This window comes from Spermophilus citellus (assembly GCF_964194105.1).
Source record: "Spermophilus citellus genome assembly, chromosome: 5".
Taxonomy (NCBI): domain Eukaryota; kingdom Metazoa; phylum Chordata; class Mammalia; order Rodentia; family Sciuridae; genus Spermophilus; species Spermophilus citellus.
The window spans coordinates 130,670,759-130,686,680 of NC_138186.1; the positions used below are offsets into that span (position 1 = coordinate 130,670,759).

At 33.1% G+C, this 15,922-nt stretch overlaps 1 protein-coding gene across 10 annotated transcripts in view; it reads right to left on the bottom strand.

Moving 5' to 3' along the window:
- TRDN (triadin) overlaps positions 1-15,922 on the bottom strand; it is a 400,855-nt gene that overhangs the window by 299,378 nt on the left and 85,555 nt on the right. The gene's annotated exons all lie outside the window — the stretch shown is intronic.

The window sequence follows — 15,922 nt, forward strand, 5'->3', positions numbered from 1 at the left end:
GAGAGATCAAGTAATAAAAAGAGAAAACTTAGGGATTTCCTAAATGCTGAATTGTTAATCATATGAAAAATGCTCCAAAGAGCAAGAGTAGCCTTTCAGGTCTGATTGAGCAGATAATCTATCTAGAAATATGGTATAAACTGTACCTGATTTTTCATTGATATGTAATTAAATTTTAGAGTATGGTTTCTTAATTTTAAAAACTATTTTAGCTTTTCAGAGAATCTTCTCCCTTTGATATACTTAAGAGATCAGAATTATACCAATGTATTCTACCATCTGAAAGTTACTTCAATAGGAAAGGTAGCAGAATACAACAGTCACTAATATGCCATTATGCAATAATGTGAGTATGTAACAGATGTGATTCTGCAATCTGTATTTGGGGTAAAAATGGGAGTTCAAAACCCAATTGAGTCTAATGTATGAAAGATGATATATCATGAGCTCTGTAATGTTTCGAATAATCAATAAAAAAATTTAAAAAAATTAAAAAATTAAAAAAATTAGTCTTTCACTCTGATTGAAATGGAAAGTTACTAAGAAGTTTGATTAGAGGAATAAAGTATTTTGACTTATGAAACTCCTGTATATTGAGGATTAAAATGTTGGCAGACTGGAAATAGGGGGACAGTAAGGAGTCAACTGAAACAACTTAGAAGAAAGATGATGTCAATTCTTACCAGGTGGTAATAGTGTGTTTGATGAGATGTGGTCAGATTCTGAATTTCAAAGGTACAATCAGTAGCATATGCTTTCAATGTAGCTGTGGGATATGACAAAGATATCTAGTAAAACTTCAAACCATAGGTATGAGAAACCAGAAGGATGAAAATGCAGGAGTCTGAAGAGAAATTTGTTTTTTGGTTATTGTGGTTTTTTTTTATGGTGGGGGGATAGAGTAGAAAAATAACTGAGTTTTAGGCTTCTCAAACATATTTTGCCTATTAGACTTCTACAAGAAGATTGAGACATTTGTACAGTTCAATATGATCTACAATAGAGAAAGTTCTACCTGAAGGCAGGAACTTGGGAGTCCAACAAAGGATGTGATGTATTCCAAACCATGAGAGTGAATGAAATCTCCAAGGGAGGGACTGAGGAAAATTATAACCTTTGGAAGACTGAGAGATAGATGATGAGAACAGGGAGAAACAACAATGGATTCTAAGAAGGAGAGATGAGACAGAGAAAGCAAGAGTAAGAGAGAGAATGAAAGAACCAAGGGAGTGTAATGCACTAGACATTAAGTAAATAAATCATTTCAAGGAGAGCAGTGGTCGAATGTCAAATGCTGCTGATAAGTCAAGTAAGAGGATGACTAAAAATATAACTCTGGATTTTTTAATGAAGAGAATGTCACTAATGACCTTCAAAGAGAACTTCAAGTGGAGTTCATTCAAAATGGAAGAAATTGCAGGTATATATTGTACTGTAAATGATGGATATTGAGTAATATTTGAAGAACTATAGGATCATAGTTAGGTTTTTTTTTTCATTTTTAACATTATTAAAGTGGGAAGTATATTCCTTGGTTTATATTAATGAGTAAAATCCCTGAGAGAGTAAAAAAATGATTAGAAAGCATTCCTGGGAAATTATTATTATATTTTTTATTCTAATTTGTTATATATGGCAGAATACATTACAATTTGTATTACATATATACAGCACAATTTTTCATATCTCTGGTTGTATACAAAGTATATTCACACCATTCATGTCTTCATACATGTACTTAGAGAATGATGTCCATTTCATTCCACCATCTTCTTTATCCCCTTGCCCCTTCCCCTAGAAAATTATTTAATTTTAAATTTTGTTCTGTGGGATTGGTGGAACACACAGATCATCCAATGTCCTCAATTTATAAAATGTTTGCCTCAGGGAAGCCTATCTCTATGATTCATCTATAATGTGCCTTTCCTCTTTACACTCTATTTTACTGCATTCCAGAGTTTCAGATGAGCAAAAAATTAGTTGTCTGAATGCGGAGATTAAAACTTAGAAAAAGGAAATGAAATGCAATTTTATAATTGCAATTGAGAATCTTGAAAGAATTATATGTAAAGACCTGGATTGTACTGGCACCATTAAAGGCACTTTTAGCACCAGAATATTTTATATCTAGTGGAAGAATATTGCAAATGGGATTTTTTATGATTGAAATAGATTGAAACTATTTCCTCATTTTCCTCCTCCTAAAATTTAAGAATTTCAATATAAAAATGCAACAAAATAGGCACCAGTTTAACTGTCCTTATGCTTAACACACATTATATATATATATATATATATATATATATATATATATATATATATATATATTAAATATATGTATATCACACACACACACACACACATACATGCAGAGAGAGAGAGAGAGAGAGAGAGAGAGAGACATCTCTGGAGTATAAGATATAAGCTTAGGATAACTTTAGAATTTTGTTTCTGTCCTGGAATAAATATTAGTAATCTCTCCAAATATGCAGTTACACTTTCAAAAATATAAGTTACCTGTGGCCAAGTGAAGCCCCAATATTTTATATGGAAAATTCTGTCTGTATATATATATATATATATATATATATATATACAGAGAGACTGTATATATATACAAGAGAGAGAGAGAGAGAGAGAGAGAGAGAGAGAGAGAGACTGTCTGAATAAGTATACAAACAGATATATGTGTGTGTGTGTGTGTGTGTGTGTGTGTCTGTGTGTCTGTGTGTCTGTGTGTGTATATATATAGAGAGAGAACCTGGCTCTAATTTAGTCATATAAGACTATTTTCAGGATGTTAATATTGCTGGCTTGAGACTAACTTCTAATGAGTCACATGGACAATGTTAAAATTCTAAATACACAGAGAGAGACACACACACATTTAAATAAGATAGTAGTCTGGAAATAGATTCTTATTCCTTCTTTGAGACATCATATCCAAACAATATCAAGGGGGAAATATTACACAATATACCTAAAACTTTAGTTGATGTCTTCTTCTCTAAGAGATGCTGAGATAATTAAACTTTCCCACCTCTTACATTTCCATGAACTAATTACATTGCCACAGTGAGAATTATCATAAAATAATAGTAACCACACATCATTGTAAGAATTTTTCATACAGTAACTCACTTTTTCTTTCAATAACCTAATGAAGTGGGTATATTATATTATTCCTTCGATAAATATAGGGAAACTGAAACACAAAGAACAGATGCCCATGTTTACATACTTAGCAAGTGAAGGAGCCTGATTTGTACTCTTAAAGTAAGACTCAACTATTCTGTTATATGCTATCAATCAAACAAAAAACGTGAATTCGAACTTTGTTTCAGAGTAAGATTTTGGGTGGGCAGATTCTAGAAGTAAATTTTTTGCTCTTAAAATCAGGAAGAAAGACCTTGTTCCATGGGATGGTAAATCTTGGAGCTGCAGCAGTCATCTTGTAACCATGAGGAGTGTAGCTGACTCATTGAGGAAGGCAAAGGTTAAAAATGAAAAGAATCAATTCTGTGATGACATGCTGAGGCACTGAATTATCCAGACTTGGAATCACCATTCCTTCAGCACTTCTGTTACATGAGATAAGAAATGTTTCCCAGTGTTCAGGTCACTCTTAATTATATCTTATATTTCTTATAGGAAATTGTATCACGGCATGCAGTGGAAATGGCTCTAGGTCACCTGTGGCCAGTAATTGGATTTTTGTCACTGATAAAAAAAAATGCCAAGAGAAAAGTTTAAAGTTACACAGGATTTTTATATTTCCTCTGATTTTTGGAGCCAAATTGTATACATACTAAAGTTTATAATGAAACTCTACGATGAGAATCAAATTAGCTATTTTCTCTGCTTTCCTCCTGAAGAATCAATTCTATGCCCTATTACTTTGACCATCAGCCTTATGTTATTTAAGTTTTGTTTAACTCCTGTTGATCTTTCATATCCTGAGAACAACAGCAATTAATAGCTCCAAATTAGGCCCTAAGTTTACACTGAGAGTATTCAAGCTTCATCTTCCTACCAACACCATGTTAAGATTTGTTGGATCCAGAGACAACAGAAAACCAAGTCATGGTGATACTGCCTCTATGTAAAATTTCAATACTTTGTACATTGCAGATTTTTCCATTAATTTTGGAATTTTAAAAATTGCATGAAGATATTATCTATTGAATTTAATAAATTTTCTGAGGCCTCAAATTTTATACCCAAGGCAAGTGCTTCACTAACTTCTGTCTAGTTTTAAGGTCTCCTCCACCTGATAGCTAGGTGACAGTGAGATTAAATTGGTCATATTTACAAAATGCATTGACACCTCTGCTTTTCCAAAATATGTATTCTACATCAAGACCTCAATCTCTTATACCTGTTATCTCCATGCTTTTCTGTATTCCAATTTATAATATACCCAGTTCTAGAAAACAGCATTAGATAGTGGAAACAAGAATAAAGTGCTCTGCGCTCCAGTTTTCTGAACTGTAAAATGACAGCAAGAATAACTATACCTCATAAGGCTATTATGAATATTGGAGGAGATAATAAATCAAAATCACATAGTACACTGCCTGGCAACTAAAAAATGTCAATGTAGAGAAATAAGCAAGATTGCTTGTTGAATGACTTTGAGTCCTCCCATTTTGCTGGGTAGGGCCAGTGAGGTCCCCTCCCTCAACAGGAGACCTCCACATGCATTTACCTTTACCCAGGATCTTCAAGTATAGTACAACTCGTATGTCCAGGATTTCTTCAGGGACTAGAGACAACTCTGATTACCCAAAGGATTTACCCCCCCCCACTATAACGCTGCCCGGTATGCACCTCCCCTCATGATGGCAAGGGAAAAGGCATATCCAAGGCTTCTTCTCCTCCTGCCTATGAATCTCTGCTTGTACCAGATGGTGCTTACTAGTGTTCACTTATTCTGCATAAATTACTTAGTGTAGAGCACATAAGACACAGCAAGGGATCTAGTAAATGTTAATTAATTATTAAATTTGATTTTTATAATCATTTAATTCAAACATATGGCATTGCTCAACAGTGTAAGCTGCTATAAATAATGTCCTGCCATGGCTTACTGACTGTGACCTTGCATGCAACCTTGGCAGGGTCTATGAAATCCACACACTCCTTTCATCCGGACTCATGAAATAACTGACATTTGCCCCTTACTTCCCAGCAAAGATTCAGATCTAGATATCTGGATCTAAAATGAGGTGAGAACTCTCTTCAAATATCATAAATGTTCCCTAAACTAGGAACAAGTAAACTTGTATGTATACTGATAGGATTACCTTGTACATAGTTGTACACACTATGCGGTTAACTAAAATTTTAAAATTACAGATCCTTCTTTCAAGACAATTAGGAAGCACTAAGCATGTGTAATAACTCAAGCATAACATAAATAAGAATAGTTTTACCATTGCTATCTAGGTTGTTCTAATTTGGACATGTGAAGAAAAGTGTTTTGCAATATAGAGAGGTAACATTCTACACCTAAACAATTATAATTTTAGGTGACTAGTTTCTTCTTTTTGTTACAGACAAATCTATGAATTATTTTGCCCCTGTTGGTGAAAGTTTCATCATGTTAAGAAAAATTTAGCAAATTATGTGTCATCATTTAATATGCATTGAATTATATGACAATTTTTGCTTGAATAACCACAAAATTTTTCTTTGTCTTGAGGGCAGAAAGGTTTCCTTAGAATCTTTCCAGTGGGAAAACAGAGCTTTGAATGTGTTTGCTGATTCTTACCTACTCTCTAAAATGAGAAGAAAAGAAACACAGTTAGGAAAAACATAAAGATGTTGAAATCCGAATGTTGTATCTATATATGCAAAAGCAATGATTGTTTCTGCTGAGTTAATGTATTTCTTATAGTCAGAAACACAGCTGATGTAGCTCGGTGGTAGAGCAGGAAACCCGAGATTTGATCCCTAGAACTGCAAAAAGAAATGAAATATAGCTAAGATAATGCAAATGCTTATGTAATAGTTTGGGCTTGAAGCTTGGCAACCTTTATAATTTTGTAACTGTCAACTATTTCCCAAGAATAAAAGCTAGAAATACTAATTAATTTAATTATGTTTTAAACAGAACAGATTTGAAATGAAAAGCACTCACAGTGAACTTAATGTTCTTCTGAATCTTTGGGCTCTGCAGTTCCTGGTATTGACAATACTAGGCACAGGTAATTATGAAAAAATAATCAAAAATATCTGCTTTTGCATTTACTATGCAACTTGGTGTCTTCATTAAAGTAATATTTACTCAATATTTTGCTATAATGTTTTTAAGGTGCAGTCTGACCTAACTGGAAACAATTTTCTATAAGTTGGATCATTGGCATTTCTCATATTAGGTTATTTCAATGGTGTCACAATTCTTGTCTTTAATTTTTACCATCACAATAAAGGTTTCAACATCTTAGAGTAAAATACTGTTTTTTTCCTCTCCTATGACTTCTGTTTTCTTATTATTTATTTCATTTCAAATTAAAAATAAAGCAAACACTGGATAAATAAGTAACACATTCAAATTTAAGAATTCAAAAACTATTGAACCAACAACTTTATTCCTCTATATCTAAGCCTAAAGATAAATTTATATTCTGTCAGTAGAAGTTTCTAAAGGTACACTAGTGGAATTACTTCTATAATATTCTTTAAGAAAAGAATATTAGAATATAGCCAAATATAATGACATGATTTTAAGAAAAGGTATTAGAAGATAGCCAATTATAATGACATGATATTTTGGCATCTGACAATAGATTTCTATTGTAACCAAAATACTAGTAATTTATAGCCCTAAAGTAATAACTAACATAATAGCATTTCCACACAAGAAGTATTTTGAGATATCTTTTTTGATATCTCATTTTTTGAGATCCTCTGTTTTAATCTATTTCTATTGGCCCTTTCAGATTATTTACACTAAAGTATTCATTTCAGCAGACTAGACAGGGCCTGGGAGGAGAAAAGGTAATAATAATAAATAAACAGAGAAATGGAAAATTAAATGCTATTGCTGTAGTATATGTATTAAGTAATTTTCTTTAAAGTAAATAATATTTTTATCAAGAATTTTTACATTGAACAAATGGTGAAATTCAAGCTATATTGTAAAATTTCTTTAAAACTGAATATGTAGTTTAAAATATTTTTGTAATTATTTAACATTTCATGATTAAGTAAAAATACAAATATTAGATCAATTAGTTTCAGAATAATTTGTTAAGTTACAAATTAATTTGCTAAATGCTTATATAGAGAATCTTTAAGATGCTTCTGTAAAGAGAAACAGGATAAAACTTCATTTTTACATATTTAAATGTGTTCTTTTAAATTATTGAATATTATGCTATTGCCATATTCAAAACAGACATTACATTTTAAAGGAAGGACATTCAATAAGTTGTATGCAATCACCAACACTAAGTTACAAAAATGAGTTAACTTTAAAACCATTGTCTCTGAATGTATTTTCAATCAACTAGATTTTTAACATAATAACTGTATACAGAGGTTGAAATACCTGAAGTAGATTATCTTTACTTGGAAGCAACAACCCCAGAACACACTGAAATAAAAAGTTGGATTAATGAGATTCCCATAGTAGTTCTAATTTTAACCTCACTATGAAGATCCATTTCATAAAAAAATTATAATTAACATATAGTTATTTTCCCTGTTCTCTAAGAACTAGGAATAACCTAAAAGTTATATTTAACATCCACTCCTGAAAACATTACTTTCTTTAAATGGGTAGAGAAAAAAACCAGAAATTGTTTGTTTGTTTGTATAAAGAACTCACAAACTATAGAATCACAATATATCAGGAACATTACAATGTGAAAAGATATAATATTGTGGTAGAGGAGAAAGTAAGCCAAATCAAATTAGAGGAATCATGGAAAATTTTTCAGAAAAATAAATGTTTAATATTAGTCTTGAAAAATCTGCAGGAGGATTTTAAAAATTGACAATAGGGACAAGGCAAGAGCAATTTAATCACTGCTTCAGAGAAAATGTTAAATGACAGGAATAATACCAAGATTACCAAATAAAGTTGGTTATCTACATAACAATAACAACTCTTTAGTTTGTCATGCAGGGTATTAAAAAGAAATAAATCATCATTTAATAGAGAATAGAAAAAATATTAGGGGGAGTATAATGTTAAGGTTATTTTTCAAGCATTTAGCATTATGAAAAAAAGTCTTACATATTAACAATCTTTCTCATTTTGCTTTGGGGTGGTACAGATTTCTCAATAATAGATAAGTTAGTTGGGGGAACTTCTAATTTAGATTTGAAGCAAAGAAATAAAGAGAGAGAATAAAGAAAAGAAAGGAGAGAAGAAAAGAGAGATTTGTGTTAAACACAACTAGAATTTAAAGGTTCCTGTATTTCAAGATATATAATTATTTTATTTTGACTATTTAAATGTTTTTTTTTTTTCAAATGTACACAATAGAGACAATGTTATAGAGAATCCAATATCTCCTAGAGTATCATTCAGAGTTGGATCAGAAAAGCAGAGTCACTAGGAATGATAGACAATAAGCATTATATTGTATGGATTTGACAGTATGTAAATGATGAAGTTTTAAGAGCAGTTTAGACTTCTGCATGTGACATTGGGCATGAAGCAGTAGCCCTGGGGGTGGGGGAAGGGGAATGGAGAAGCAAGGCAACTTTGGGACCAGGGAGGGATAGCCTAAAATCCAGGAGGATAAACTGGATGGAGACTGCAACAGTCCTCTGACTTCTGGGGCTCCATCTTAAGAGTTGGTAGAGATTTCTGGGAGAAGATGATGCCCTTCTTCATGGAGCTAAATATACACCTGTGCCAGGAGTTGGAGAAGACTACGGAAGATCTGACAGGAGCTAGCATTGCTGCAGACACAGCTGTTGTCCCATGCCAACAAGGTGAGCCAAGAGATCAACTATAACATGCCAGCAGTGACCTTTTAAAGGTAAAATATGCATGTCCCTGCTTGCCTTCTGTCTTCCAAATCTAGCACATGGTGATTCCTCTTGCTCACCCTAATTCAGAATTATTCAAGAGAAGGAATACTGTAAATGCAGTTCTGTCTTAGCAAAAGTGAATACAAATTCACCTTACCTAGTTTCATTAAGCATCAATATTTTTCTATTTTATTTTCCCCCTTCCTTTAGGTTCTTATTTCCTTTTCCTAGTTTGCCTCATATTTAAAAGTAGATCCTAGATATGTAAATTCTTTATCCCAGATCACTGGATACATTACCATCCATAGCTATTCCATCAAGATTTTTGACAGTTTCTTGATAATGTAAACTAATACAAAATAACTTAGAAAGTCTAAAGTAAATTTTGCTTCTTTCTTGCACCAAATCAGAAATTGGCCAATTGTTAAGGGAATCCTTGCTCCTTTTGGTTATTGAAAAGTGGTATTTTGAAATCAAAGCATTCAACAAATGTACTCATTGCATTGAATTGCCATTGCTTCTAAACTTTTAAATAGATCGAGGAAATACGAAATTCCAAAAAGCCATATATTTACTCTATTTCCAAATAAAACATAAGAGCACAGATTTCCTCTTAATTTCTTCTATTCTTACATCCCTTTCTCTTATGTTGAAAATCTTATTTTGGGAGGGTGTACCCAGGATTGAACCCAGGGGCACTTGACAACTAAGCCATATCCCCAGCCCTATTTATTTATTTATTTGCATTTTATTTAGAGACAGGGTCTCACTGAGTTGCTTAGCTCCTCACTTTTGCTGAGACTGGCTCTGAATTTGCAATCATCCTGCCTCAGTGTCCAGAGCCACTGGGATTACAAGTATGCTCTACCACACCTGGAAATCCTGGTTCTTAAAAAATAGAATGATTACTTTTATTTTTCTTCCTGGATTTTTGTTTGAAGTTATAAGAAACATTGAATAAGTCCTTAAATCAACACCATGTAAGAGAACACATTAAAAGAAATTTAACTATCTATACTTCTCTTTTCTTTAAAGTTATTTCATTTTGTTAACTTTTGTTTTTTCCTTTTATTATTTAACATACATAGCCATACTTAAGAGAGATGTCTATAACTTTAAATAGAAAAAGAAGGAATAAAGATTTGTGATTTTTAGTCATCATGCTTCTAAATGAGAAAGGCGGCAAAGAAATGATACAAACATTTGAAAGAAGATGGCTGCTGTAACAATGTTGGGTAAACTAAGACAGGAGTTCAGGATATAAGATAAAGAGCACAAGATCAATAGGTGCTTAACAAAGAGAATGGGTCTTTTTCTACCCCTCAATAGTCATTGGTCCTTAGGTAAATAGGAAAGTACAGGAGTGCTGTGTTTCTGACTTAAAATATCAGTAGGGCAAGACAAATACTGTAGGATTCCACTTATATGTGGTTTCTAGAAGAGTCAACTTTATAGAATTTTGGTTTTAAGGGACTGTGAGTAGGGGGAAATGGGGAATTATAAACCAGAGCCTAAAATTTCAGTTGTAGAAAAGTGAAGACATTCTAGTACCTTGCTACATAAAATTGTACCTATAGTCAACAGTTCTCTACTGTATACTTAAGAACCTGGAAGAGGTCAGATCTCATGTGAAGTATTTCTACTAAAAAAAAATAAAATAAAATAAAAAGGGGAAAATGAGGGAAAAAAAAAACCAGGATGATGAATGTTTGAAATGTAGGAGGCAGTCCTGGAAAGAAATGCAATTAGCTCAGTTAGGAATTTTGAGTTTAATGCTTCAATTGAATGACCTTATACAATTAAAAAAATTAAGGAGAGATTGGGATGAATGAAGTGGGATTGGAAGTCATTATGTGTGGAGGTTAGTTATGAGCAAACTTCCTGTCAAGTAGATAAATTAAGAGAAAAATAAAAATGCTTGAGCTGAATTTTACCTTCAAAATAGAAATAACTTTAGTGACTCCATGGGGAGAATATGAGATATTCCTATTTATTTATTTGTTTATTTATTTATTTTGGGGGGTACCAGGGATTGAACTCAGGGTCACTTGGCCACTGACCACATTCCCAGTCCTATTTTGTGTTTTATTTAGAGATAGGGTCTCACTGAGTTGCTTAGTGCCTTGCTTTTGCTGAGGCTGGCTTTGCATTCATGATCCTCTTGCCTCAGCCACCTGGGATTACAGGTGTGAGCCACTGCACCTGGCTAAAATATGAGATATTCTTAAACCTTACCATATGTCCTTAATTGTTTAGGAGTGTGTTCCTGCTGTCAGCCTCTAAATCTTAATATATGGCTATATTAAGGATTGATCCTGATATTAGGTTGAGAGCTACACAGCCAGAAGAGCAGGCTAGAGAGGGCCCATTCCGGCATACTGCTCACTGCTTGTACAGAGTGCAGCCATGACAGCTCCAGCAATGGACTAGGACGATGCTATCTAACAGGATCAAGAAGCTAATGATGTAAAAAGAGAGTTCTCAAAATCATAAGAAGCTAGGCTTTAAGAAACAGGTGGTGATCAATTTTCCAATGCTGTAAAGTATAATCAAGATAAGGAAGCTAAATATGTCTTGATTTATTAATGAAGAGGTGATGTTTGATACAGTTTGGTGGAATGAAGGAACAGTGTCCCATCCTTTCATAGTAGAGGGGTTTGGCTAGAGGAACAGAAATAAAAATGGCTTTAGATAAAAATGGCTATAGGGAGGTAAAAGAAATTGGTTTGTCCAAGATAGAAAATACATAAGCATGTTAAGGGATGGAGAGAATGGGGGAGATTTTAAAGACAGAAAAGAGATGATACTTGATGTGACAACCTTTAAAATGTACCTTCCTGGAGCTATTTCCCTTCATACATACCCAGGCATTCCCTTAAGAGTAATAAGCCTTTTTTAAAATTCAAACCTTCATGAGGCAATAACTGATATATTCCGCTATTATCTATCTCTCCCTCTTCCTCTCCAGGTCCTCCCTCAGCCTCAGTCCTTCTGTCTCTTCATCAGCCTCCGTCTCTCCATCTTTTCCGTCCTTCCTTCTCTCCTTTCCTCCATCTTTTGGATATTCTCTATATTAGAGTACAATGACCTCCTTCTTCTTTAGGTTGAGTTCTGTTTTCGGTACATTTGTATTCCTGTAAAATTCATGTGTTGAAATTCCAATTCCTAAGGGGTTACTTGAAACTGGGACCTTGGAAGGCTTCCGTCATGAGGGAAGAACATTTGGGAATGAGATTAGCACCTTAATAAGTTAGACAAAAATTTTAAAATCATTTTATAAGTGCAGGTACCCTGTCCACCACGTGAGAAAATAGTAAGGCTCTTTTTAGCCATGTCAAGTATCTATAATTTATTAGCCAGAAAGTCCACTCATATCAGACTCCATACTTGCTGGCACCTAGATCTTGGACTTCTCAGACTCCAGAACAGTGAGAAAAAAATGAGTTCTGTTTATAAGCTACCCAGTTTGAGTATTTTGTCATAGAAACCCAAATAGACTATCCTGTGGAAAATGAAACAACATATAAAATGGGGGATGCAAAGCTTCTGAAGTATATTGGATTCTAAAAGGTAAAATCTATTTGATCTGTGATTTTGAAAAAAAAATGAAATACTTGCAGATGTTGTATACTTAGAAGGTTTTAAACCAAAGAAAAACTAGGATCCTGATTTAAAACACTTTTAGTGAGCTAATTGTTTTATTGACTGAAGAAGGAAATGACTGTCACTTTTCTAATCTACATTTGAATAGCTGTTCTGTAGCTCCCATCCTTGCTTTCAACATCTGAGGCCTGGGCACTTTCCCCCAGCTTTTTAACAACTTTTCAATTGAAATTTTCTCATACTCATCTTTACTATTAGCTGACTTTAGTGGTTTATAAGTGTGCACTTGTGTGGAACCTAATAAAATTAAACACAAGCATCCTTAGTTAAAATTACACAGTTATTTCACTATTTAATACTTTCAGGACAACATTTCTAAGTTGTTCTTTTGCTGTCACTCAACTGTTACTTTTTGAGGCAATAAGGAACATTGCTGAATGCTAATAGAGTACACTTCACCTCTCCTTCTCAATATGACCCCAATTCACCAATTTTTACTGGCAAAATTATGTTGCAGATGTTTAAACCTGGAACATTTCCAGCTAACTGGAGCTAGACCCATGTCAAATAAAGGGCATTTTATATTCCAAACAACTTTTGGCTCTCTTTAGCCATGTCAAGTATCTATATGTAAATTGGAGATTCATATTATGCTTTTTATTAATAAGTATGTATATAGTAGGTTGTTATATTAATTAAAATTAATTTGCTTCCCTTTTCTTAAATAAATACAAATAAAATTGGTGTTCAGAAGATGGTACAGCCAAGCAAGCTTCTTGGCATATTACAGACTTGGAACAGAAGGAAAGGGGTTTCAGAAGCAAGAACTTTTGGACCTTCTCTTGCCTTTCTTTCTGCTGCTCCCCTTACTCCATCAAGGGAGGCCACAACAATTAGAAATTAGAATTCCTCTTCCCCAAGGCATGTCTTAGAAATTAGAACCTCTCTCTGACATAGCTAGCCAAAAAATCAGGACCAGTTACTCTAGCCTTTCCCTGCCTTTTTGAAACATTGAAATATACTTAAAATCAAGCCCATTAAATTAAAATAAAACTAGCTACAATTTATCTCACAACTACTGTGTGCCACTCAACACTCCAAGGATTTTATTTGTATTTACTTATTCATTGGTCGTAGGACCCATATGAAGCAGGTACCACCATTACCTACAGAGGAGGAAACTAAAGAGCAGAGAAATGATTTGCCCAAGTTTACACAGATGCTTACTGATGAAATTGGAATTCTAAACTTCCCTGAGCCTATGTTTAGCTACTTTTTTTCTGGTCTTTAAACACTTGTGATCTTCTGTTTTTATTAGTGTTCTGTAATTTTGCTAATTTGCTTGCTTATCATGTGTGTGTGTGTGCATGTGTGTGTGCGTGTGTGTGTGTACACAATTTGGTTTTGATCTTACAGATTTTATTGAACAACATGCCAGGGAGTAAGTAATGCAACGGGACCATTAGGATGAGTAAAACAATCCTCACCTTTGAAATGCTTATGGTCCAATCAGACAATTTTTTTACATTTATTTTAATATATATATAAATCTATGAATATATATATATATATATATATATATACATATATATAAATATAAATAGATATAGATATAACAATGGACTGCATTACAACTCTTATTACATATATAGAGCTCAATTTTTCATATCTCTGGTTGTATACAGAGTATACTCATACTAATTCGTGTCCTCATACATGTACTTTGGACAATAATGATCATCACATTCAACCATCATTAATTACCCCATGCCCCTTCCCTTTCCCTCCCACCCCTCTGCCCTATCTAGAGTTCATCTATTCCTCCAATGCTCCCCCTCCCTATCCCACTGTTAATCAGTTTCTTTATATCAAAGAAAACATTCGGCATTTGGTTTTGTGGGATTGGCTAACTTCACTTAGCATTATCTTCTCTATTGATCTTTCATATGAATCATAGCACTATCACTTTTTCTTTATTCATTTACTTATTTGTTTATTTAATTGTTTATTAAGTTTATAGATTCTGCTCAACATTGTTAAGTACTAGAAAAATAAAGGAAGTTAAAAACAAAAAAGCCATTTTTAAAATGAAACTAATGGATCAGTGGAGAAGAATTATATTTCACATATTAAATATATGCAACTTGTAAGAAGATTTCTGTGTAAGCAGCAAGTAACATAATAAGAACTTAGACAAAAGAATGGTCAATATCTAAAACAAATTTAAAATTTTATAATTGTTTTTATCTGTAAGTATAAATTAATAAATCTCACTATAAGATTTAATTTGCTAATGGATGAACTTGAACATTGAACAATGTTGATTTCAGACTATTGGGTCTTTTTGACCCCAAAACCTATCACCAGCAAAAACCTGGGAGCCTGACATAGAGTGGCTGACTTTTTATTTTGTAAAATAAAATGACATCTGGTTTATAATTTATAATTATAATTTCAAAAGAGAATTTAATATTTAAAATTTAGAAACAATATAATCTAAGAATGAAGAACACTTCTTTAAAATGAATAGTTTTTCATTAGCCTTTTTCTCACTTGATAAAGGATAAATAACCTCTTTTAGGGTCTGGGAATCGTTGGACTACAAAACTCTGTACTTCCTTAAGGTACTCATAAGCAAACTAGATCTGGGTAATACAAAACATCCTTTTAAGTGTAGAAACCAAGAAGACAAAATAGCCTGGGACATTGAACAGAAAATGTGGAATTTGAGATAAGACTTAAATCAGAGGAAGAAGCACACAAAATGTCAGCCACTCTTGAAAACTTAGTACACAGGAGAACTGATGGTGTATAAAACATTGCCTTTAGTCTCAATCTCCCAAATCTCCTAAAATGTAATAACATATTTATACATACAGCACATATCCACACCTGGATATATAGAGGAATAGATAGATGATAGATAGATAGATATTAAAATTGTACTTTTAGACTGACTTTGGGATTTCCCTAAATGATTTTACTCTGCTAAACTCAGCCTGACAAACAGTGCACCTGCTTAACTGGGAAAAGTGCCAAGAAAAGAAAAAAAAATCAGGGAAATTAATTTCCAAGAGCAGTAGATAAATGGCACACCTCATTAGAAAATCTATTTAAAAGGCACATCAGGAGATGTCTGCAAGACTTTCATAAGAAATTGATGCTTCCTACCATCATGTCCTTGCCATCTTTCTTCTCAGATTACTGATCTTACTTCCTCTTAATAGGATTCAAATTCAAGTTAGATTTAATGAGTGCGTCCTATGTGAAAGGTATGTGTGTTCTATATAGATTTATTTTATTCTAATAATGTCAAAACTGTTTTTGA